Raw genomic sequence first — 25,179 nt, forward strand, 5'->3', positions numbered from 1 at the left:
TTGAAAACCTAACAAAACATCAAGGAGATGATAATCCCATCTGTCCTGAAGAAACCCAATGCTCAAAGGAGCACATGACCTCAGAGGCTGGTAATGGAGAACAAAGCCTCATCTTCTTAAATCAGCTCTTCACAAACTCTTGTCCAAAGATACAGGAAGTTGTACCTATGCGGCAGCTGCATGGTGAACTTCATTTAAAGAGTCCTGTATATTCATCTATGATACTAACTCCAAGGACATGGCGCATGGGGATGGGCACAATGACAAAAATGTTTGTCATTCAAAATCTGTGCACACAAGAGAAGAGAAGCCCCCTATGGCTGGGGTAGGGCCTGCTTCCTCCTAGAAAGTAGCTTCCCTTAATGGCAATGAGTCCGTTTCATCCAAACGGAAGTCGGTCCATGAGCTTCCTCTCCTGGCTCTCTTCCCTTATCTCTCCCCATCACCTGCATCAGCTTTTGAATCTTAAAGAGAGCAGAGCTCTCACTTCTCGCAGCACACCAAGGACAGATGGAACGTGTTGTTACACCGCTAATCACCAAACCACCACCTCCTATTTGGAAAATATTTTCCAAGAAAGTGCTTTTGATGTTTGTTATCTTATTTGACCCTCCTCCTCTTTCTTCAAGCCACCCAATGGTTTACAACACTCTCTCAATGGCTTGAGGCTGTACTAGCACAAAATATGGTCCCAGTACATTTTACCCTGGGCGGCTCTACGATGGTGCACACCCTCATGTTGGGTAGAAAGAGATCAAAATTTGAAAGCCAAGAGCTTGGCTCTATCCAGTTCCTGACCCTGTCACTTATTAGCTCTATGGCTCAGTTTATGCCATCCTTTTCCCTGGAGCCATTTCCTCCTGCATGAAGCAGAACTACGGCTCCCTGTGCCACTTCATCCACTGCTCTTAAAAGGATTCAGTGGGATCAAACATGCAAAAACATTTTGTAACGTGGTGTCCTAGCTTCTCCCCAGAAATGATCAATATGCCCCTCAGCCAATGAATGTCTCTCACCAAAGTCAAACTGCTAGAAAATACAAATTGGATTACATACATAATATTATTACACTAAGTGCTGCACTCTTCTCTTCAACCAATATCTGATGGCTTCTAAATTGACTTAACAAGAGAATAAACAGAAATTGCTTAGATTCTCTTTCATATCACAGCTTCTCATTGTTTAGCAATAACTACACTCACTCTTGGCCAAGAAAAATAATGCAATGAAACAATTCAAAACCACACACTGTTCAATTGTTCTTTAGTTTCTCTCATAAGACACCACGAAACTGGAATGACAGGGGAACGTCTACGGACCACTGGCTGCATTTTCTCATAACCGAATAATACATAAACATACTCTCGATTTGAATGTCTCAATACAAATATATAAAGTGAACCAAAAAACCCCATCCATCTTCACTCCCCAGAGGTAATCAGCCATCAGTCTGTCTGGTGCGCATCCTGCCAGACTTCTTTCTGCAAATTAACTATATGTGTATATATATACACAGAAATGTCTTACTCTGCTTCATTATATAATTGAGATCCCAGTTTAAGAACTGTCCTACAACTTGCTTTTTTTGACTTTTTGCAGATTTTTTTCATACCATGCATGCCTATCACCTCATTCTTTTTAATAGCCTATGGTTTTCTGTTAGACACCTCAACTTTATGTAACCCTGCTGATGGAAATGTATAAGTTCTCAATTTCCCAAATTACAAAGCTTTGTTAAGCTTTTAAATCTCCATTTGATTCTCTCTCTCTAAATTTCACCTGAAAAGCACTGCCAGTAAAGTTCTAATATTCCCTTCTTCCCCGTGATAAGAAAGAGAAGGCTCTTTTTTTTAAAGTAGTCATGTCAATTTAATACAGTATTTTTAAGAAAAGGCTAACGAGAGGGTTAGCAGTCTAAACACAATGCTAAATATTTCAAACCACACTCCTTATTCAATGCTAATAGCATTTATTCAATTAGTCCTATGTTTCACCTTCACAAAGAATGGGCTTCTCTCTATGGGCTTTCCATGTTAACTTAAGCATTAAAACTTCAGCCTCAACACACACATACTCAGACACATTCTCCCCCTCCCACCCCCTTTCACAATGTAAAGACCCCAAAAAAGAAGGCTTGCAAAAATCTTAGCAAGCTATAAAGAATTATCTACAGTTAAGCATGGTCTTGGGTTCTATAAAATAACTAAGTAGAATGATATTGCTAGAGCCTTCTACAAGAGTTACCTTCACTTGAAACTTTAAAATTCACATATTTGTTGATTGCCTGAGAGGGGCTCAAAAGTAGTATAAGATCCAACTCTGCCTTCTCAAAGCTATAAAACAGTCATGGAGGTGAGGTTTATATGAATAAAACAAGTAACTAACAAATCAAAGTAGTTCATGATTAAGTGAACAAATGAATAGATCAGGTAATAATGCTCTAGAAGGAGTTTTGGGGACAGTAAGTCAAGGGAAGTAACACCAAACAAGTCACTCTAAATAGGGACCTCGGCACTACTGTGAGGGCTTCAAACATGGAGTCAGTTGATGAAGCCTAGTTGTATATGACCATCAAAAAGTACTTTTGACTCTAAGAGACTCCTAAGTACAAGTGCACATCTGATAGAAATAAGGCATAATAATGCTCCAAGAGGTGGAAACCCAAAAGCTACCACACACAGAGACTCAATACAGACCCAAAGCCATATCCAGGGTCCCCCAATTCCCACCCCCTCTGCAGGCCAAATAGGCTGCAAAGCACTTCTCTACAAAGCTTTCTTGGTGGGAGCAGAATTTAAGTTTTAGGCACTTTTCCTCTCCTGAAGGCTAATTTTGTGTAAATACATTCAAAAAACCACCACTAAGCATCTACTATGTGCCTAAGTGAAGAGAAGATTAGGACAACAAGTGATTCCTACCTTGAAAGCATTCACAAATGTTTGAACACCGGAACCCACCTCCCTAGCCAATCAATGGTAGAGGATGAATGCATAGAAAAAGCAGCAACAAGAGGATACATGCAAGGTATATTTCTATAGGCCAATTTTTAAAAAGAAGATATTATAAAAGATTTCTCGTATTCATTTATTCCTGTAATGTTGAGGCTTGGTATCATCTGTAGGGCCTAGTAGTTTCTTCCAACTCTATTGTTGGAAGTGCTACCTATATGTCCCTTTTACGAATCTTTTAAATAAGTTTCAATTTTCTTTCTCTATTTCCCACAGAGACAGTCTTGACCTATGTCCCAAACTGCCAATATCTCTCCCCAACAAACAACTAAAAAAATTTTAACAAGGAGAGACCGATGAAAGGAGGGAGAAGAATGAAAGCAAGAAATCTTACAGTAGTTATAAGAAAAGGATGGGTAGCTAGGAGGCAAGTTATGAGAACTGCTGTACCATATCAGGTCCAAGTTTGCACAGAGCACATGGTGAGAGGAAGGTCTGAACACAATTCTATCTTCGAATGACTCCTAAGAAGCAGCAACAGCATAGCAGCATTCAGAAACGCTAGAAGGAAAATCGGGAGAAGCAAGACACTGCTGTCTCTCTCTCTCACTAGAGGTCAAGAAAATAGGCAAAACAAAGTGTTCTTTGATGGTCTGGCAGTGGCAGAGATGGCAGTGGTGTAGAATGGAGCTGATGAGAGGCAGCATAGACTCTGTTTTTAGAGCAAACTCAACTTCTTTAAGTCACTTGCCATCAATTGTGGGTCTCGTATAATAGCTGATTTTTTCCCTAAGAATAGACCTTTGTTCTGATATGGTACTGCACTCTTCAATGGTTCAGTACTAGTCACTATGCTTAAGAAAGACTCAAAACACTATAGTTGTTCAAAACAAAGGAATCAATTATTAAATCATATTTTCTAAGAACTTACCAGTCTATACATAAATTGTGTTTAGAAAATATTTTCTGGTCTCTGCAGTATTTACTCTCAGCAGCATTAACTTAAAAGGTACCATTTCAGGAGTTCCCCTTGTGGCTCAGTGGTTAAACCCAACTAGTATCCATGATGACGTGGGTTCAATTCTTGGCCTCACTCAGTGAGTTAGGGATCTGGTGGGGGCTACGGTTCCGATTGGACCCTTAGCCTGAGGGCCTCCCTATGCCATTGATATGGCCCTAAAAAGACAAAGAGACACACACACAAACACACACAAAAGGTACCATTTCAGCAATACTTTTCTCAAAAAAGAAGGCTCACTGTCTCATTTGCATTCAAGCTCCTCTGCTCCACTCCTTTTCTTTTAGGAAGAAAGCTCTACTCAAGCAAGCATGTACTCATTAAAAATATTTCATAGCATTAACATTCTCATTAGACGTTTCTAACATGTGCAACGTCTTCAATGCTGGTTCTGTGTCCACCTGTCCATCTGTGCAAATGTCTAAATGACAGCTGCTAAGCAATATGTAAATCACAGCAAAAGAGAATCACACAGATAAACCTGGAGCTTAATTACACATCTCAGAGCATCATTTCCAAAGACACAAAAGGTCTGATCATTTTACCTATTTTGCAATAGATTTGGAATTAAATGATCAGATTCTATACACTTTTGTAACAAAAGACAACGCTCAATTCCTTACAAAAGTGACATCCCTGCCAAATAAGCTTAGTTTATTCCCACTGCTTTCCCTTATTTACTGTGCACCAGGAACGCACAGAAATGCAGTGGCCACTGTTCCACTCTTGAAATCTACCCTCTCGCTTACTTTCCACAGCTTCTGCATAATTCCCTCTGTCTGGAACATTCTACATACTCTTCCTCAACAAGTTAAATCTAATTCGCCTTCCAGATATCACTCCAAAGGCCCTTGTTCAGAACAGCCCTCCCTCACGAGCCCTCTCACTGCCCCATCTGGATGAGATTCCCCTGTTACATAGGTTCTTGTAGCTTCCTGTGCTTTTTCCTCAGAGCGCTTAACAGTTTGTGGAGTAATTATATAACTCTGTGTGTTCTTTGATTAATATCCGTCTTCTCCACCAGACTATAAGCTCTGTCGGGACAGAGACTATGGCTATTTTCCTCTCACTGGATTCCTGGAGCCTAACACAATGCCTGGAATACAAAAGGCACTCAATTCATGGAATGAATTAATAAGCAAACCCCGTCATGTCCCGACACCCGGCCATATAAATGGTCAGACCAAATAAGGATGAACTGAAGAAAACAGTCTTCTGAAAACTACTCAAGTGGCTGGACATAGTGCTAGTAAGTTGACTCTTCTCTGGTGAATTTAGTTTATCCTGGTCTGTGCTATGATCATGACCTTGACAAAGAAGTGGTTTAGTCCTAAGGATAGGATAGAAGGATTGGGTTCAGCAGTGCAGTACAGAAAATCCCAAGTAGCAGTGGCTTAAACAAGATAGATATACATTTAACATTTATCCCTCATTGTGACAGGTCTAAATACAAAGTTAGCCAAGACTTCTATGGTGTTCTACAGTGATAAAGACCCAGGTTCTACCTATCTTGCAGTAAAACCCTCCTTAGCATCTAATTCAGCTTCTACTCCTTGATCCATCAAGGCTGCTCAAGTCCAGTCATCCCATCCAATCCCAGGCATCAGAAAAAAAAAAAAAAAAAGGAGGTTAAAAAGGGTGATGTTCCTCCTTTCTAAAAATTTCGCATATAAGTCCTTTAGGCTGAATATAGTCACACAACCATGCCTGGATGCAAAGGAAGCTAGAAAATCAGCCTTTACTCCAGAAGAAGTTTCTATTACTTATAAAGAAAGGAAGGCTGGACATTGGAGGACAATCAGCAGCTTCAGCCACAGATTGCAAAAACAGTTGAGGGGATCTCATTTGCTATTCCTGGTAACACCTCAAGTGGTCATTATCTGAGCAAGTAAAACAGACCACACAGGAGGAGGAAATCTGTATGTCCAGCAACAGGAAGTAATTTGAGCCATGACACATGAATGAAGAAGGTAGTCTCCACACAAGAAAATGAAATATCATCATCCCGCGGGTTCTAAAATGGGCTTTTAGTTTTGCTTTTTCTTTTTCTTTTTTTTTTTTTTTGTCTATCTTCATACAATGTTTATACTGTCCCTGATGCAGATTTATAGGTCCACATTTTATATCCTGCGAGATCTCCAGCACACCTCCCTTGCTTTAGTAACCAGTATTTGGGAAATTCAGTATCTTGATGGATTTGTGACTCTAAACAAGAGATGAAAATATGACCAGGGGAATGCTCCTGGCTCCTGTAAAAACCAAACACAGGGTGTCCTTCATCAGAGCCGCTGCCACCAAGGACAGGACCCTGAGGGGGGAGGTGCAAGAAGATTGCAGATGACCCCAGTGCTGCCAACAGCACCCTCTGGAACGCAGAGAGCTGGAAGATGAAGAAGCTCATTAAGAGCCAGCAGGTGGCCCGCAGCAAAGGGAAGAACATGATATCATTGATCATTCCTCCCCAAGACCAGGTTTCATGAATGGCAAAGATGTCTGGAAGTGCATTCAACATTAAGTTACTAGCAAAGCAACTTTCAGTCCTGGGAATCATTACGTCTGTACAACAAAGACTCAAGCTTTATAAAGTACCTCCAAGGGACCTGCTAGTTTACTGCAGTACAACTGTAACAGAAGCAAAGGAAAAGCAAATCGACATTTTGACTTTCAAACTAGTTAATTTGTCATTATATTTGTGTGACAACAAATTCCATAAAAAGGCTCTCACAGCACTACTTCTGGAGGGAAGCAAGTTGGCTTCGTTGTAAGAGAAGGTAGTAGTGACTTTCTGGCACACTCCAAGGAAATACAAGAAAAGTCCTGCACAAGTTCACTGTGGATCTCCCCAAGAAACAAGGTAGCCTTGCATTTTGCCCATTTAAGAATGGAAAAGCAGGAGTTTCTGTTATGGCTCAGGGGGTTAAGAACCCCACATAGTATCCATGAGGATGCAAGTTCATTCAATCCCTGGCCTTGCTCAATGGGTTAAGGATCCGGCATTGCTATGAGCTCTGGTGTAGGTTGCAAACAAGGCTCAGATCTGGGTGTTGCTGTGGCTGTGGTATAGGCTGGCAGCTGCAGCTCTGATTCAATCCCTAGCCTAGGAACTTCCATACCCCTCAGGTGCAGCCCTAAAAAAAGAAAAAAAAAAGTTTTTAAATGCATTGACATATCTTATGGTGATGAAAATGGATTCAAGCAAGCTATTGAGATATCTATTCAAGTCCTCACCAACGTGAAGTTCATTTAAAAGAAGAAATTAACAGGGTGATACTTGGATGAAAGCAGCTAGAGATAATGTCCTTCATTGCCACAGCACAGAAGAGGAGAAAATTCTCTATCAAAGCTCATTTCACAAAGCTCATTTCACAAAGAGACAGGACAAAAAACATGAGAATGATGCCTCTGCTGGAATGGTTTGCTAATAACCATTAACAACTTTGGAGTCATGTTAGAAATTGCCACAGATGAGGCACAAAAGGATTCCAGTCTGCACAAGGATGTGGTAGAACTGGAGGTACCTCACGCTACCAGGTAGATTTCTAGGGAATGAAACACCAAGGAGGAAATGATGAATGTTTGGTCCTTGATGACTAATAGGCAGCTGACATGGGTCCAGCAAAGTGTGCCTCATCCTCCAGCACCCAACCCAAGGAACACACCAGTGGAATCCAAAAATCCCTGCCTTACAACTGGAACATTTCCAGAACTTAATCCATGAGCACTGGATTTTGAAAACAAACCGAAGCAAAACCAGACGCAATTTTACACTTTGCTGTGTCATGGTGCCAGCGCAGAAGCCTACAGCTCACTTCCTAAATGTCACTTTGGACTGTTGTTGTTGTTGGTTTTGTTTTTTTTTTTTTTAGGGCCACACACGTGGCATATGGAGGTTCCCAGGCTAGGGGTTGAATTGGAGCTACAGCTGCTGGCCTACCCCACAGGCACAGCAATGCCAGATACGAGCTGCACCTGCAACATACACCACAGCTCACGGCAATGCCAGATCCATAACCCACTGAGGGAGGCCAGGTATCGAACCTGCAACCTCATAGTTCCTAGTTGGATTTGTTTCCACTGAGCCACGATGGAAACTCTTGGACTAATTTTTAAAAGAATCTGTTTTTAATTTTTTACTTATTGGTGAAACTGGATCCTCCTTTATTTTTGTGTGCCTACAGCATGTAGACGTTCCCAGGCCAGGGATCAAACTTGCAAACAGCCGTAAATCAGGCTGTTGCAGTGACAAGGCCAGATCCTTAGCCCACCACACCACTAGAGAACTTCAAAAAAAAATTTTTTTTTTTCTTTTTAGAGCCCCACCCCTGTGGCCTATGAAAGTTCCCAGTCTATGGTTCAAATCAGAGCCGTAGCCACCAGTCTTCGCCACAGCAACACCAGATCTGAGCCGAGTCTGCGACATATACCACAGTTCATGGCAAATCCTTAACCCACTGAGCAAGGCCAGGGATCAAACCTGCATCCTCATGGTTACTAGTCAGATTTGTTACTGCTGAGCCACAAGGGGAACTCCAAAAAAATGATTTTTTAACCTTCATACATAGAAGCAAAAAATACTTTAACTGCTTTAAGCCTTCAAAAAGTTAATAGAACCAAGATTTGATTGGAGAAAAATTAAATTGCTGCATATCATGGTGACCCATTCATTTACATGGCATCCTCAGCTTGGCCTACATAAGAAGAAATGTATGTGGTGGAATATTGGGAGGAAAAAAATATATATATACCCAATCAGTCTGATTCTTCTCAAATGGCTTCAAAGTAGGTTTTCAGTCAGATGAAAGAAGAGCTTTTCGTTTTTCTGCTAATCTCTCAAACACACTCCCTTGTAATATATGCATTTGTGGTCATGTGACTTCTACCATTCCTAAAATATCAATGCTTGAATTGTTAATTATGGAAGAAAACTTGCATAGAAATACATACTCAAGAGGTAAGTCAAAACCAGATTGATACCTTCTCAAAAAAAAGAGCTATTTGGATTTCAAGTACTGAGTTCATGGTATGGCAGAAATTAAGAGGATGAGCTGGGTGACAAGCAAGATGGGAAGCCCCAAAGCTGTTCTAAAAACAGCCAGCTAGTGACCCCAGTGACAGCTGCTAGAAGTGTAAGGGAAACCTCTTCAAAGTTGCTGTAGATTCGACCTCACTTTTGTTCAGCAAGTCTCTCTGAGGGAGACAATGCTTTGTGCCCAGTTTAGACTTCATGTGGCTACAACAGTCATAAAGCCAGGGTTTTTGATGACCCACAGCAGCATGTGGTAATGTTTTACTGTGGATAAAAGTCATCTCAGAAAGATGGATCTGAGGACATGGTATACTGCATAATAACCAAACCTCACAACTTCCTGCCCATTCTCCACCACCAGGCCCCCAAAACACACCCATTCTCTCTTAAATGTAATTGTCTGTTCTGCTCTTTGCAGGCAGGAAATTCTACAACTAGCCAGCCTGTGATCAAAGGCCTCTCTATCAGCTTTCCACAAATCATAATCCACAGCTGGCAAAGACTAAGAAACATCCTATTGACCATGAATAAATTTGATTTTGGGGACTGGAGGTATGCAAAATCTTGTTAGGCAGCCCACAACAATCATGTGCTTGAAGATTCATTCCTCCTTTCCAGGACAAATTTTCTCTCTCTGAGTCTTGGTCCTGTTTCTGAGGTATACCAAGACATCAGGGCTGAAAAATTAAAGGGCATTTTCCCATAACCAGGGCAGACTGTCAGAAAAACTCATGACTTAAAAGAAGAAAGCAAAATAGAATTAAATTTGTCAAAATGTGAAGATGCCAATAGGCATCTCTCCCTCTCTCTCTCTCTCTCACACACACACACACACACACACACATACACGTATACACATGAGTGCTAGGAGTCAAATAAGCTTGGGAAACACTAACTGAAAAGTTTTTTTCTTGCAGATCTTCTCAGAGCCTTTAATATTGCTAATATGCATTATGGATCTCTAAGAGGTACACAGTAAATAATTTCTAATTCAACTCTTGTTCACCTTATGTGGCAAATTCTCTAGAACATACATGATGAAATGATAGAATGGAAAAAAATGTATCAAGATTAAACAGGGCTGGAGTTCCCTTGTCGTTGAGTAGATTAATGATCCAGTGTTGTCACTGCAGTGGCTTGGGTTGCTACTATGGCATGGGTTTAATCCCTGGCCCAGGAACTTCCACATGCTACAGACATGGCCAAAAATTATATATATAATTATATATATAATATATATTTTTATATATTAATAAATATATAATTATATATAATTAAACAAGATTATCTCTGGGTATTAAAGTTTACAAGTAACTTTAATTCTTCTCTACATATATTTATATCCCTGAATTCTCTATAATGAATTGTTAGATTTTAAAATTCTGAAAAAAGTTAAGGATGGAAAAAATAACACTTGAATCTATATTATTTTAATATTTATAAAAGTCAGAAGTAACTGAAATTGAGTTTTTTTTTTCTCATAAGAAATAGAGGTACTTACTGTTCTTTAAGATTTATTATATGCCTCCAGCATGCCAGGTTCTGATGTAGGAGTAATTAAAAAAAAGAATTTATTTTGATGATTCACTACATAGTACCAGGGTTATGAAAGAGGACAAGAAACTCTTCAAAGATCTTCTCACTATGTACTAATAAATAAAGCCTATAAACACAATAAACATAACTTGTATAATATTAATCTTTAAAATGTTTACACTATTGTGTTTTCCTCCTAATCATTTAAAAGATCTCCTTTTAGTTTAACTTATTGATTTATCTTTTAATAGTACCCTACGTATCAAAACATGCATTGGAAGCAAAACTTTATCCATAGACCCTTAAACTCTATCATCAATTATTTTATCAAGTTATTGAATGCTTATTACATACTGGGTAATAAGTGATTATTCTTGGAGAACTTGATGAAAGCATGTCCTTAGTTACTTTAGAAGGTTTTTATCTAAATAAATTTAACACTATTAATCAAATTAGAGAAAAATTAGCATGGAGAAACTAAACTTACCACAGACCTATGTAGCAAATGTTTTATGATATGATCTGTTGCTTTGTCTTATTTTCAGTTTGACAATCACAGTAACTTGGACTATCCAAAAAAGTAAAACCAAATTCTAATTCTGTCCCAAAGAAAAAATTTTTGGTATGCTTGATCCTAAGGATTCCTACATTTCCAGTTATGCCGGGTTTCTCAAATGAGACAGGAGCAGCCAGGCTTCAAAGTCCATCTTTAGCAATTCTGCGAAGCACTTTCTGGCTAAAGCATTTCTGTCCCCAGTTACAACCACAGTGACTAGATTAATTGGCAAGGCCACTTCTCCAGATTCACCATGAACAAAAGAATCTTCTAACTCTACCGGGCTGTTCCCCCCTGGACTATTTGCAGACAGTTCTGGGAATGACTCCCTTCCTTCTCAGCTCAAGGGGTCGGGGTGGGGGGTGGGGGGATGGTCAACAGGATTCTCTAGTCTAGGACAAGTTTTGGATTTGATTGACCCATCAAGAGAGGCAAAGGGGGGAGTTGCTGTCGTGGCTCAGCAGAAACGAATCTGACTAGTATCCATGAGGTCGCAGGTTCAATCTCTGGCCTCGCTCAGTGGGTTAAGGATCAAGTATTGCCGTGAGCTGTGGTGTAGGTCGCAGATGCAGCTCGGATCTGGTGTTGCTGTGTCTGGGGCGCAGGCCAGAGGCTACAGCCCTAGCCTGGGAACTTCCACACACTGAGGGTGCAGCCCTAAAAGGGGACACACACACACACACAAAGAGGCAAAGGGCATACTTCTATTCATGTCATCTCCTAAGATGAGACCAGAACATCACAGAGTAGTCTCTACAACTCAAAGGGGAGAAACCCAGGGAAATCATGTCAGCTGGAAGCCCCAGTGCAGGAATTCTCAGTCCACCAGGTTAACCACCGCCAGGTGGAAGGGCCATGAATAGGTATAAGTTCCTTTGCTTCTAGACCTGAGTAAAAAGGCTTAAATTTATTGACCAGCCAAATAAGCAGCAAACTTTTTTGCTTAGGGAAATTATATGGCCCTGCTCTAATTACAGCTCTGCTGGTACTGAGCTTCTAGAAAGTATTGAGATTTCCTTCAATTTCACCAAACAAGAGTTCTTAATGATTCAAGTGGACCCATAAAACCATTTAGAAGAATAAATCTCCACAAATCAAATGAAAGAAAAACAAAAATAAGCTGTCTACTATTTTTCAGTATTTACTATACACATATGTTCACCAAATATACAATATGTTTCTAGTTCACACTGCTGAATTTGTCTTAAGATATCACTATTCCAGCCAATAGCATCAAAGAAGACTATAAGAACAGCTCAAAAGGCTTCTCAGCCTAAGAAACAAGGAATCCAGGGCCACAGAAGAATAGCTTTTCTTTGAGACAGCTCCCCCCAAATTCTGTTCTCTAAGTAAGAGAAACTTGAGCCTGAATGCTCTAAATTTTGTGTTAACTGAATCAGTGTTAGTAAGTTCAAGCTAGTTGAGCCTTCCTAAAACTAACATTTAAAAAAATAATAAATGAAAGCCAACACACAAAGAGGAAATATTTGAGGGTCTAAAACAAGGGAGTTAAGAAATCAAATGGCATTACGAATAACCAAAGTGCTATCGTTATGTCACCCATCAACACAGACACGCAATGACCTATGTATAAAAGTAACCAAAAGAGATTCGACCCCTAGCCTGGGAACCTCCATATGCCGCGGGAGCGGCCCAAGAAAATGGCAAAAAGACGAAGAAAAAAAAAAGTAAGCAAAAGGTCGTTGACATGGTATTCCAAGACAAAAATATCAAAATAACCAAATGCTTCTCACACATGGGAGCCACACCTCAAAAATGCAAAGAAATTCAAACCAACTGAGGCGGCTATAAATGACAGAGGAAGCAGCTGCTGTTGAAGTTTCAAGTTTCCTAACAGCTCATGTCAGCAGCCACACACACAAAAAAATAGGGTGATTGATTTTTCAAATGCTTGGACAAGACTCTCGTAAGCAACTACCCACTGTATAATGGGAAAATTGAGATAAATATGTACATCGAGGAATACAATGGCATTAGGAGAAAATCACTTCCCACGCTTATTAATTCAGCAGAGAAGAATGTATCAGCCTCAGACTGATCAGCATCTAAGCAGCAGGCAGTAACTTTTGTTTACTTCCCTGTCTTTCTGAAGGATTCAGGATGCTTCTCCTGTGGTGCAGTGGGTTAAGGATCTTAACTAAACCCACTGCTTCAATTCCTGGCCTGGGAACATACACATGCTGCGGGTTGGCCAAAAAAAAAAAAGAAGAAGAATGCTTCTAATATTACCTGCTAGTAATCATTTCCATTCAATGTCACCAAGCATATGTTGGGATAGAGTTGGGACAAAATACCATGTGTGTTTCTTATGTTAGTTGCTGAGGAGATAGGAAAACGGAAGATGAGGGAAATGACAACATGTACAAAGACTATTGACTCTTCACTTTCTACCTTCAACAAATCTAATGCCAAGCTTTGGTTAGACAATTTTTTTTAAAGATTCGCGTTATTTGAAAGAAATATTTTATATTACCAATTTCAATGGATTCCATCATTAAGTTCCTCCCAGAAAAATGCTCCCAAGATAAATGGGTGAAAAGACATTTATCTACCTCATATAAATTATAAAAATTATACTGTAAAAATGGAGCAGACACATTCATTGTGCCTTGACAATTTTTTCTTTTTTTCTTTTGAAATGGCCACATTTGTGGCGTATGGACGTTCCCAAGCCAGGGGTCAAATCAGGGGCTGACTGCGACCTACGCCACAGCTTGTGGCAATGCCAGAACCTTAACCCACTGAGCAAGGCCAAGGATCAAACCTGAAACCTCAAAGAGACAATGTCAGGTCCTTAACCCGCTGAGCTACAATGGAACTCCCTGGTTTGACAATTTTTTAAAGACAACTCAACATCTCAAGCAGTGATGCTAATAGTCTCTGCAGCTGTCGCCTTGCTCTGTCAAGATGATTGATCACACCATTCCTGGTAAAAACACATGGATAACTAAGTGACATTGTGGGCAACCAATCTTGAGGGCCAGGTACCCACAGGCTGGCTACATATACTGCTTATTTTAAGAAAATATGTGGAAATTGGAGTTCCCATTATGGCGCGGCAGAAACGAATCCAACTAGTAACCATGAGGTTGCAGGTTTGATCCCTGGCCTCACTCAGTGGGTTAAGGATCCAGCGTTGCCCTGAGCTGCGTTGTAAGTTGCAGATGCGGCTTGGTTCCTGCACTGCTGTGGCTGTGGTGTAGGCCAGCAGCTGTAGTTCCAATTCAACCCTTAGCCTGGGAACCTCCATATGCCACGGGTGCAGCAGAAGGAAGGAGAGAAAGGAAAGAAAGAGAGAAAGAAAAAGAAAATATGTGAAATTTCCAATTACAAAGCAGATTAACTGGAGGGTGCTCATGTACCTTATAAGAAAGAAGCTGGTTGTAATAGTTTTTATCAGGTAGAGGGGTAGAGAAGATTTGAGAGCAGAGCTGTTTGTGGGGTTATTTTTCATAACAGTGGTAGAAATTGCTAGACGGCCCCATAAGTAATCACCATGATGACTTGAGTCAGGAGGCAGCTGGCACCAGCACGACTGACTGTGACTCTTAAGGACACTGGAATGTCTTTACATTCAGGGAAATTGAAAAGCAACGAGGCTGATCGATTCAAAGTTGTACCTAAATTTTTCCAGAAACATTTTAAAAACTAAGGCAGCAAGAGAAATAAAACACGTCCCCCAGTATAGCGTCAGATATTATGCAACCTCCTTTATCTCGCTGAAGGGAAAAGAGAAAACAAATAGAAAAAAAAAATCAGAAAATGGAGGCGTATTCTCAATTCTCTCCCAATGCTCCATTCCTAATGTTTTGTTTTGTCCCCAAACCAGAAAATGACCTCAGGAACGTGAGCACGACATGACCGCATGAGCCCTGCTGAAGGGCAGGCTTCAATGAAGGAAAAGGAAGAGCTAAGGCAAAAGGTGAGAGTCCAGCTATAATCCTACAAAGAACTGTGCCCTGCCAGACATAGCCCCTACATTCATAAGCCATTCTTCTGCCCAGCCAGCCCTACAAATGAATTCCCAAGCCCCTGTGCTGCCAAGTATCCTGCTTTTATTACAACAGTCTCCCCACCGCCATCCCTGTCAGCCCTTCCCACTGAAGCATCTTACCCTCGTGTTGCTGCCAGATTTGTTTCCTGACACACATATTCTACAACTCAAACACCTACAGCAGCTCCCCAGGGTCAGGCTCTATGCTCAGTGGCTTCCATGCATTCTCTCACTTCTTCCTCACTCCAGGGCGATGACATGTATTGTCATCCTTTCCATCTCACGGATGAAGAAACTGAGGCCCAGAGTGGCTTAGTAATTTATCAAAAATTACACAGCGAGGATATAGCAGAATGCTTACACACACCATGTTTCAACATCAATGGAATAAAATCCAAGCTTGCCAGCCTTGCCATCAAGCATTTCTGGATCTTTCCAGCCTTATTTTCCTCTCTTTCCCTTCGTTCCCTCCTTACTACCTGGCATAGCACAGTGCAATTGTTGAAACAGAAATGAATACGTGTTGATTGAATGCATGTCCAAGCTAATGAATGAACAGTCAGTTTTTATTTCATTCAAACATGATCTCTATTTTCAATGCCATAGGGAAAAAACTGTTTCAGCTTCTTCCCGAGAAATCTAATCTTTGAACATGACACCAGGCAATGCAGAAATTGCCCAAGAACTTGTTAGGTTAACTATTCATCTCCTCACGTCAGCAAGGGCTCCAAGAAAGGCAGCAATGGCAGAACTGTACCCAGACGTGTTACAAATCACAGCAGGGTGGGGCATAGGCTGTTGAAATCCAGGTTCCCAATCCAGGAAACAAACTCCTTACAGTATTCTCTTTTGTTCCTTGAAAGAAAATTTGGCAAATCTATCATATGGCAATCATACAGGCAGTAATCCTGAGTACCTAGAGCAAAGGTGAATGCTTTATATAAATGAGGTTTTGTCTGGTGGCGACAAGTAGCATAAAGTAAAAACCCTAAATTAATTCATACAGTGCTTTGCAGGATACTAATGACTTACACATAACCTTGACTTCATCCCCACAGCAACGTTCTGAGGCCTTCTGTTTCTCCCCATTGGCTGAGGAAGAACCTGAGGTGCAAAGATGATGACGAATGTACCCCAAACCACACAAAGAGACAAAAGACAAGAACCCAAGTCTCCTCTTTCCAAGTCCAGCCTGAGGGTCCCAGGTGTGAAGAGCTGTTGTTTTCTCACAGACTCGTCCCCCTACATACTGCCTCTTCCACGATAAAGAAAGGTTCTGCCCAACTCTGACCCAGCGTCCAGGCTGAATACTGGAGGTGCCCAAAAAGGACCAGGAAAAGCTGGCAAGAGGGCCCTTTGTAAAGGTTTCTCTGCCGAAGACATTCGTTGCATGAACTGTGCACAGTAAGCAATGGCTCTGGACAGGGCCGCTTCCTCGTCCTCATCCCCCCTTCTTCTCCCCCGACCCCCAAACACCTGAACAACCCAGAAGCAGAAAAGAAGAAAAGAGCAACATGCACATTGGTCCCTCCCGGCCTCCTACCCAAGGCTGCAAGAAGGACAGAGAGCAGAGCCCTGTTACCTTTAACCTGGGGGAGGGGAGGAGGGGAGAGGAACTGTGATGGTTAGTTTTATATGGCAACTTGGAGGGTGTTTTGGGATAAGATTAAGGCTTAAATAGCTGAGCCCTGTGTAAAGCAGACTGTCCGCCATGCTGTGGGTGAAGGCATGACCCAAACAAAATGACCAATTTCCCCAGGCCAGGGGCAGTTCTCCAGCAGACTGCCTTGGGAAGCTGTACCCATTCCAATGAGGGCTGCATCAGCTCCCCTGGGTCTCCAGCCTGCTGGCCCACATTGCAGATTTTGAACTTCCCATCATCATGTGAACCAATTCCTTATAAACACTACTATTTTTTTCACACATTATGTGTGTGTGTGTGTGTGTGTGTGTATCCTACAGGTTCTGTTTCTTTGAAGAACCCTAATACAGGGACCAACTGGCAATGGTAGAACATTGTGGGAGCCGATCTTCGCTGCAGATGAAGGAGGGTCCCTGAGGAGATGAGGAGGGACCCAAAGCAGAGGGAGCACGCAGTGTCCATGGGGAGGGAAGTACTGAAGTATACGTACTTTGAGGAATGATGGTGTGGGTTACTGGAGCTGAGAAAACTTTTGCTTATGGAGAACATTTTTAGCTAGGCAAGGAAAAGAGTTTATTATTCTTGAAAATTATATAATATGTAAGAAAAGTGCGGTATAAAGTTCACTCTGGTTATGAAAATGCCACTAGAAAACACATTTGACCACTTCTGTCCATTTAACCTTCTTGAAAGAGGGCAAGATTCACATTACAAAAGAGGAAGAACTTCCCAATTTTGCTCCATGTGTGGCACAATCTGGTGGCTACCAACCAGCATACTTTTATTCAAACAGTACACTGGGGAGCAAAAAAGTGTTTATGACAGAGCAAAGGAAAAATACAACTTCCTATTTGTTTTAGATATGTAATTTCAGCAAACACATCCATTAAAACACATAATCTCTCCATCAGCTGCACTAAAGTTTATTTTTAAACAGATATTCAAAACATTTAAACCATAATCCTATCACAGCTGCAGCTGGATCATCAATTGTCAAGTTACAGGTTTGCATTCGTTCTCACCAAAATATCTCCATCATTACAGTATTTATTTTGAGAATACTTTTCATGTTGATAATTAAGAACATACAAGTTCACATACATTTCACTTACCAAAGGAGTTTTCAAAGAACTTTCTAACCCCCAAATAGAACTGATGTTAAATTCTAAAAGTATTCTTTCTATAATGAAAATCTTGCAACTAATAGAGCCCTGACTTATGCCAGAAATTTTAACCCATTCTTGAAAAACTTTCTTTTGGTGGCATAATTTTAAAGTTACTACGTTAGCCAATGACAAACTTACCTTGTCTAATCTGTTAGGATGCTTTCAGCTGTAACTATTAGAAAAGAAAACTAAAATTGGCATAAGCCATTCACATATTTATATCTCTCTTAACAAAATCTACTGAGGTCGATGGTTCGTTCTAGTCTGAGTAGGTCAGTGGCTCACTGACATCACCAAAGAACCAGGCTTGTTCCATCTCTCTATTCTGCCATCTTTGGTAGTTGGCGACCCCTCCCTTCTGATTGCAAAACGGTGGGAAAAGCTCCAAACACAGCCTCACACAAGAATGGAACCCGCAGGCAGGGAGAGGTGAGGAGTATATATCTCCCTGAACTTCTCTTTTTTGTAAAAGAGAGGAATGTATTTCCCAGAAGCCCCCAGGTGACTTTCCAATAAGTCTCCTGGACCAGAATAAAGTCACATCACCCCATCTAAACCAATTTGTGCCACATAGGAAGCGAACTGCCATTACTGTTAACTAAGAAGGCTTCATTCATCCCCTAGAGCTGGACACATTGCAGCCGGATGCCTGAATAAGGATGGGATTCTGTTAACAAGGAAGACAGTGGGATGGGCAATCTAGAGTACCTCCCAAAGATAGAGAAAAATAGCTTATGTTATTGAGTGCTTTTAGTACTAAGAACCTTATGATGCACTTTTTATGCATTATATCATTTAATTCTCACCACTTACAGACCATTATCATCTCCATTTTTTTCTTTTTATAGCCACACCTGTAGCCTATGGAAGATCAGGGGCCAGGGTCAAACCGGAGCTGCAGATGCCAGCCAGCCTACCACCACAGCTAGGGCAACACCAGATCCCAACTGCATCTGCAACCTACACTGCAGCTTGAGGCAATGCCAGATCCTTAACCCACTGAGCGAGGCCAGGGATCGAATCCACATCCTCCAAGAGACAATGCCAGACCCTTACCCTGCTGATCCACAACAGGAATCCCTATTAGCTCCATTCTTCAGATGAGAAACCAAGGCACAGAGTAGTCATATAGCTTCTCCAGGCAAGTGATAGAAATAAGATTGAAATCTAGACAGTCTGACCCCACAGTCAGCAAAGACTTGGCTTGGGTGGCTAGAAAATTTTAAAAGAAAAGACAACTGAGGCAGCTGTAAAACTCATTTGGGGAGGTAAACTAGTAAAAGGAGAAAAGTTTTAAAGCTGTTCAAATTTCAAATCAAAAAAATCTTATTTCACCTATTTTTACTGCATTATGCAAAGAAGGAAGAAAATTATCCCAGGTATAACAAATGTTACAATGCACCTTTTAAAGTATCTTTTATTTATTGCTAAATTTTTTTGTTTTAAAATTCACATATTGCCAACACTGTAAGTTTACTTCTTGACAATCTTTTTATGTATTTTACTCTAATATATAATATATACATTTTACTTTGCCTTCTTCCAAATATTTTTCATTACCATAGTCTTCCAGAATATCACATGGAATAACTAAAAATATTCCAATTTTATTTCTCCATTGTTGCCCATCTACATTCTTTCCAATTATTCATCATCTGAAACAACAATACAATAAATGTCTTTTTCCTTACAGAATTTTTCTTCTTTAGTAGTTTGTCTTTAGAATAGATTCCAAAGAGTGGGATGGTTGGGTCAAAAGGTCTGACCATGTGTATGACTTTTTATACCCACTGCCAATGGGCTTCAAAAAGAACTGAGCTATTAACATTGCTGCCAGCAATGAAAGAATGTACCCATTTTTGGAGGTCACATAAGCATTGTTTTATTTACATTTGTAGTCATTAAACAGCCCAAAAAATGGCTTCTCATTATTTTCTGATTCCCACTTCTTTGATTTGGAGTGAAGCATTTCTCCATGGGCATGTTTGCAAGTGTTTCCCTCCTATGAAAAATCTGTTCTTATTCTTTGCCCATTAATCTGTCTGGGTCTTAGTGCTATTGTGATTTTTTAAATTTTTTATTATAGTTGATTTAAAATGTTCTATCAATTTCTGCTGTACAGCAAAGTGATCCTGTTTAATATATATATTAATATATAGTTATATTAATAGTTATTTCCCCAATACAATTTTTTTCTACTGCACAGCATGGTGACCCAGTTACATATACATGTACACATTCTATTTTCACACAGTATCATGCTCCATCATAAGTGACTAGACATCATAAGTTCCCAGCTCTACACAGCAGGATCTCATTGCTAATTCATTCTAAAGGCAATAGTTTATATCTATTAAGCCCAAGCTCCCCAACCACCCCACTCCCTCCCCCTTCCCCTTGGCAACCACAAGTCTGTTCTGCAAGTTCGTGATTTTCTTTTCTGTGGAAAGATTCATTTATGCCTTATATTAGATTCCAGATATAAGTGATATCATGGGTATTTGCCTTTCTGACTTACTTCACTCAGTATGAGAGTCTCTAGTTCCATCCATGTTGCTGTAAATGGCATGATTTCAGTCCTTTTTATGGCTGAGTAGTATTCCATTGTGTATATATACCACATCTTCCGAATCCAATCATCTGTTGATGGACATTTGGGTTGTTTCCATGTCTTGGCTATTGTGAACAGAGCTGCAATGAACATGCAAGTGCATGTCTTTTTTAAGGAAAGTTTTGTCTGGATATATGCCCAAGAGTGGGATTACTGGGTCATATGGTAGTTATATGTATAGATTTCTAAGGTATCTCCATACTGATCTCCATAGTGGTTGTACCATCTTACATTCCCACCAACTCAGGAGGGTTCCCTGTTCTCCACACCCCCTCCAGCACTTGTTATTTGTGGACTTGTTAATGGTGGCCACTCTGACTGGTGTGAAGTGGTATTTTATGGTAGTTTTGATTTACATTTCTCTAATACTCAGGGATGTTGAGCATTTTCTCATGTGCTTGTTGGCCATCTGTATATCTTCCTTGGAAAAATGTCTATTCAGGTCTTTTGCCCATTTTTCCACTGGGTTGTTGGCTTTTTTGCTGTTGAGTTGTATAAGTTGCTTGTATATTCTAGATATGAAGCCCTTGTCAGTTGCATCATTTGAAACTATTTTCTCCCATTCTGTAAGTTGTCTTTTTGACTTCCTTTGCTGTGCAAAAGCTTGTCAGTTTGATTAGATCCCACTGGTTTATTTTTGCTCTTATTTCTGTTGCTGTGGGAGACTGACCTGAGAAAATATTCATAAGGTTGATGTCAGAGAATGTTTTGCCTATGTTCTCTTCCAGGAGTTTGATGGTGTCTTGTCTTATATTTACATCTTTAAGCCATTTTGAGTTTATTTTCATGCATGGTGTGAGGGTGTGTTCCAGTTTCACTGATTTACATACAAGCAGCTGTCCAGGTTTCCCAGCAATACTTGCTGAAAAGACTGTCATTTTCCCATTTTATGTTCTTGCCTCCTTTGTCAAAGATTGAGATTAATTGAACATAGGTGTCTGGGCTTATTTCTGGGTTCTCCATTCTGTTCCATTGGTCTATATGTCTGTTTTGGTACAAGTACCACACTGTCTTGATGACTGTGGCTTTGCAATATTGCCTGAAGTCTCGGAGAGTTATGCCTCCTGCTTGGTTTTTGTTCCTCAGAATTGCTTTGGCAATTCTAGGTCTTTTGTGGTTCCATATAAATTTTTGGATTGTTTGTTCTAGTTCCGTGAAAAAAGTCATGGGTAATTTGATAGGGATTGCATTGAATCTGTAGATTGCTTTGAGTAGTAGGGCCATTTTTACAATATTAATTTTTCCAACCCAGGAGCATGGAATATCTTTCCATTTCTTTACATCTTCTTTAATTTCCTTGATTAATGTTTTATGGTTCTTATCTGCTCATTTTTCAATTGTGTTTGTTTTTTTTTTTTGTCTGTTGAGTTGTATGTTTCACATAGTTCAAAAACAAAGTTGGCTTGGAGTTCTCATTGTTGTGCAGTGGTTAATGAATCCGACTAGGAACCATGAGGTTGCAGGTTCGATCCCTGCCCTTGCTCAGTGGGTTGAGGATCCTGCATTGCCATGAGCTGTAGTGTAGGTCGCAGACGCGGCTCGGATCCCTCATTGCTGTGGCTGTAGCGTAAGCCGGCGGCTACAGCTCCGATTCAACCCCTAGCCTGGGAACCTCCATATGCCGCGGGAAGCGGCCCTAGAAAAGACAAAACAAACAAAAACAAAAACAAAAAAACAAAGTTGGCTTAATTTCATTTCTGCAAACTGCAGACTAAATGACTGGTTTGTCTAGACTTACACTTGGGTGGATCCAAATTCCAGCTTATTTCCCAAAACTCCTAGGTTTCAACAAATGAGGCACAACTGTCAATCTTGGTGATAAAATTATGAACAAGAATTTTTCCACTGCTAATTTTTCCCCAAAATACATATTAAGATCACTATTCTCAAAAATTCTAAAAGCAGGAGTTCCTGTCGTGGCGCAGAGGAAACGAATCCGACTAGGAACCATGAGGTTGCAGGTTTGATCCCTGGCCTTGCTCAGTGGTTTAAGGATCCAGTGTTGCTGTGGCTCTGGCATAGGCCGGCAGCTGTAGCTCCAATTCAACCCCTAGTTTGGGAACCCCCATATGCCACAGGTGCAGCCCTAAAAAGACAAAAGACAAAAAAAAATTCTAAAAGCAATATTAGCATTTACACATCAGTCCTTGTTTTCATCACCAACTACACTCTGCAGGTAAAGGATTATTCTTTAACTATGGGATAAGAGCCATTATAATATTTGTTTTATGCTTTTATTTGAAATTGCTAGGTAGGTGCAAAATCCAAGGGAAAAAAAACACTATCTACAGACTGTGTTTTCCTTAAGTAGGAAAAAACAAAAAACAAAAACCTCTTCAAAACATACACAATTAATTCTTTGATCTTTTAGCAAAAAATAAAAGGCCTAAAAAGAGGAGTCTGGGATTAACAAATACACACTACTATATATAAAATAGATAAACAACAAGGAACCACTATATAGCACAGGAACTATATTCAATATTTTGTAATAACCTATAATGGGAAAAGAATCTGAATATATATATCACAATCACCTTGCTATACACCTAAAATTAACACAACGCTATAAATCAACTACACTTCAGTACAAGAAAATGAAAGAAAAGGCAAAAGGCACATTGTTATAAACAGTTTTATTAGACTCCACCGTTCTGCTTCTTATCTCCTTCTGTTGACTAAGTATTTATTCTCAAACCAGAATCCCCAAGAGAGCCTTTTAAAAATATAAATTCCTGCCCCCTGCCTCAAGTCTAACAAATCCAAATCTTTGGGGTTGCAGCCTAATAATCTATACTTTTGAAATATTCCCCAGGTTATGGGATGGAAATCCTGTGAAATTGGATTGGTATGATCTTTTCACAACTACAGATGTGATAAATTCATTTGAGTAATAAAATAAAATAAAATATTCCCCAGGTTTTCAAATGTTTTAGCTGCAAAATTCTCGTTTTACTGTCTTACCAAGAACCATAAGGCTAATATTTAAATTAATTTTAAACCCTGCTAAGCAAAAGGTCTGTATTTACTTCTTCCATGCTTTGAAAAGAGCTCTTGAAAGATAATCTACACTCTTAATTAATCTTATACCTAAAAAAGAGCAGAGATTAGAGACAATTTTTGACACTCAGCCCCTTGCAAGGTAAGGTAAGGATCACGCAGCCTCCAGGATCAACACTGGTACCTATTTAACCTCAGCATGCTTCCTGAAGGAAGTTTTCAGGAATCCTTAGTCCAACTGCAAAGAGTTTGTTATTGTTCTTTGTTTTTTGCTTATTCATAAACCAAAATCAACTTGTATGAGGGTGGCACAATCTTGAGTCATTTTATTTTTTCAAACTTTTCCCTCAATGTTTTAAGAAGTTATTTTTATGCTTCAGGAGAAATTGAAAAGGGATTCATAAAAAAAAATCTAGGGGGGGGAGTTCCCGTCGGGGCTCAGTGGTTAACGAATCCGACTAGGAACCATGAGGTTATCAGTTCGATCCCTGGCCTTGCTCAGGGGGTTAAGGATCCAGCGTTGCTGTGGCTCTGGTGTAGGCCAGTGGCTACAGCTCCCATTTGATCCCTAGCCTGGAAACCTCCATATGCCACAGAAGCAGCCCAAGAAAATGGCAAAAAGACAAAAAAAAAAAAAAATCTAGGGGGAAATTTCTCATTTATCCACTGGCTGCTACGGAAGTCTCTTCATTGTCAGGCATTATTAGAATGTCAGAAAGCACAGGGGACAGTTTATTAATGTCTTCAATAATGCTGATTTCTGCATTATTCTATTAACATGAGTTATTCTACATCTATATATTCCACATATGTATATTATACATGATGTTATATAAAGAGGAACTTGGATGAACTTGAAAACCAGAAGGATATTAATGTAAAAGCCTTCATAAGTCAATTCTTTACTAACTCTCCAGGGTATTTCACATAAGCATTTAATTCACAGAAAAGCCCTTCAGCTGCAGCCTCAGCTGGGCAGAGAGAAGCCCGTATGGTTTGAGTTTTATCTTCTTCTGCAGCCAAGAAAAACAAAGTCACCTTAATGTGAAGTGGCCTCTGAGGAGACACGGGCAACTCCACATGGTTCTACAGTCAACAAGCAAAAGGGGAGTTCCCACTATGGCACAGTGGTTAACGAATCCAACTAGGAACGACAAGGTTGCCAGTTCAATCGCTGGCCTTGCTCATTGGGTTAAGGATCCGGCATTGCCGTGAGTTGTGGCATAGGTCACAGATGTGGCTCGGATCCCGCATTGCTGTGGCTCTGGCGTAGGTCAGAGGCTACAGCTCTGATTAGACCCCTAGCCTGGGAACCTCCATATGCTGCAGGTGTGGCCCTAGAAAAGACAAAAAAAAAAAAAAAAAAAAACAAGCAAAAGGGTTAACTGCCTACAAGTACACTTCGGCCTCCAGACCTCCAGAACTGGCTAAATCTTATTCCACCTCTTCTAGAAACAATATTAATAATCAGTCCAGGATTCTGTGAACGATTCCATTACTGTTTCTGAGCTCAGCCACCCCCAGTGGGACTATTCTCTACCTTATTCTACAATATGTAGGCTGCACATCTTCTGGCCTCATTGAACTAAAACAGGCAAAAGCACCCAATATCTTACTACATGGTTTCATGTTAAGCTCGCAACTCCAGCCTATTGGTCAGA

At 40.3% G+C, this 25,179-nt stretch overlaps 1 protein-coding gene and 1 pseudogene across 7 annotated transcripts in view; one reads left to right on the forward strand and one right to left on the reverse strand.

The window, feature by feature from the left end:
- The window catches only part of LOC125122340 (eukaryotic peptide chain release factor subunit 1-like), a 28,450-nt pseudogene extending 19,009 nt beyond the window's left edge, over window positions 1–9,441 (forward strand).
- The window catches only part of ANKRD44 (ankyrin repeat domain 44), a 343,478-nt gene that overhangs the window by 264,242 nt on the left and 54,057 nt on the right, over window positions 1–25,179 (reverse strand). The gene's annotated exons all lie outside the window — the stretch shown is intronic.

The sequence above is a fragment of the Phacochoerus africanus genome, chromosome 3 (assembly GCF_016906955.1).
Source record: "Phacochoerus africanus isolate WHEZ1 chromosome 3, ROS_Pafr_v1, whole genome shotgun sequence".
NCBI classification, from domain to species: domain Eukaryota; kingdom Metazoa; phylum Chordata; class Mammalia; order Artiodactyla; family Suidae; genus Phacochoerus; species Phacochoerus africanus.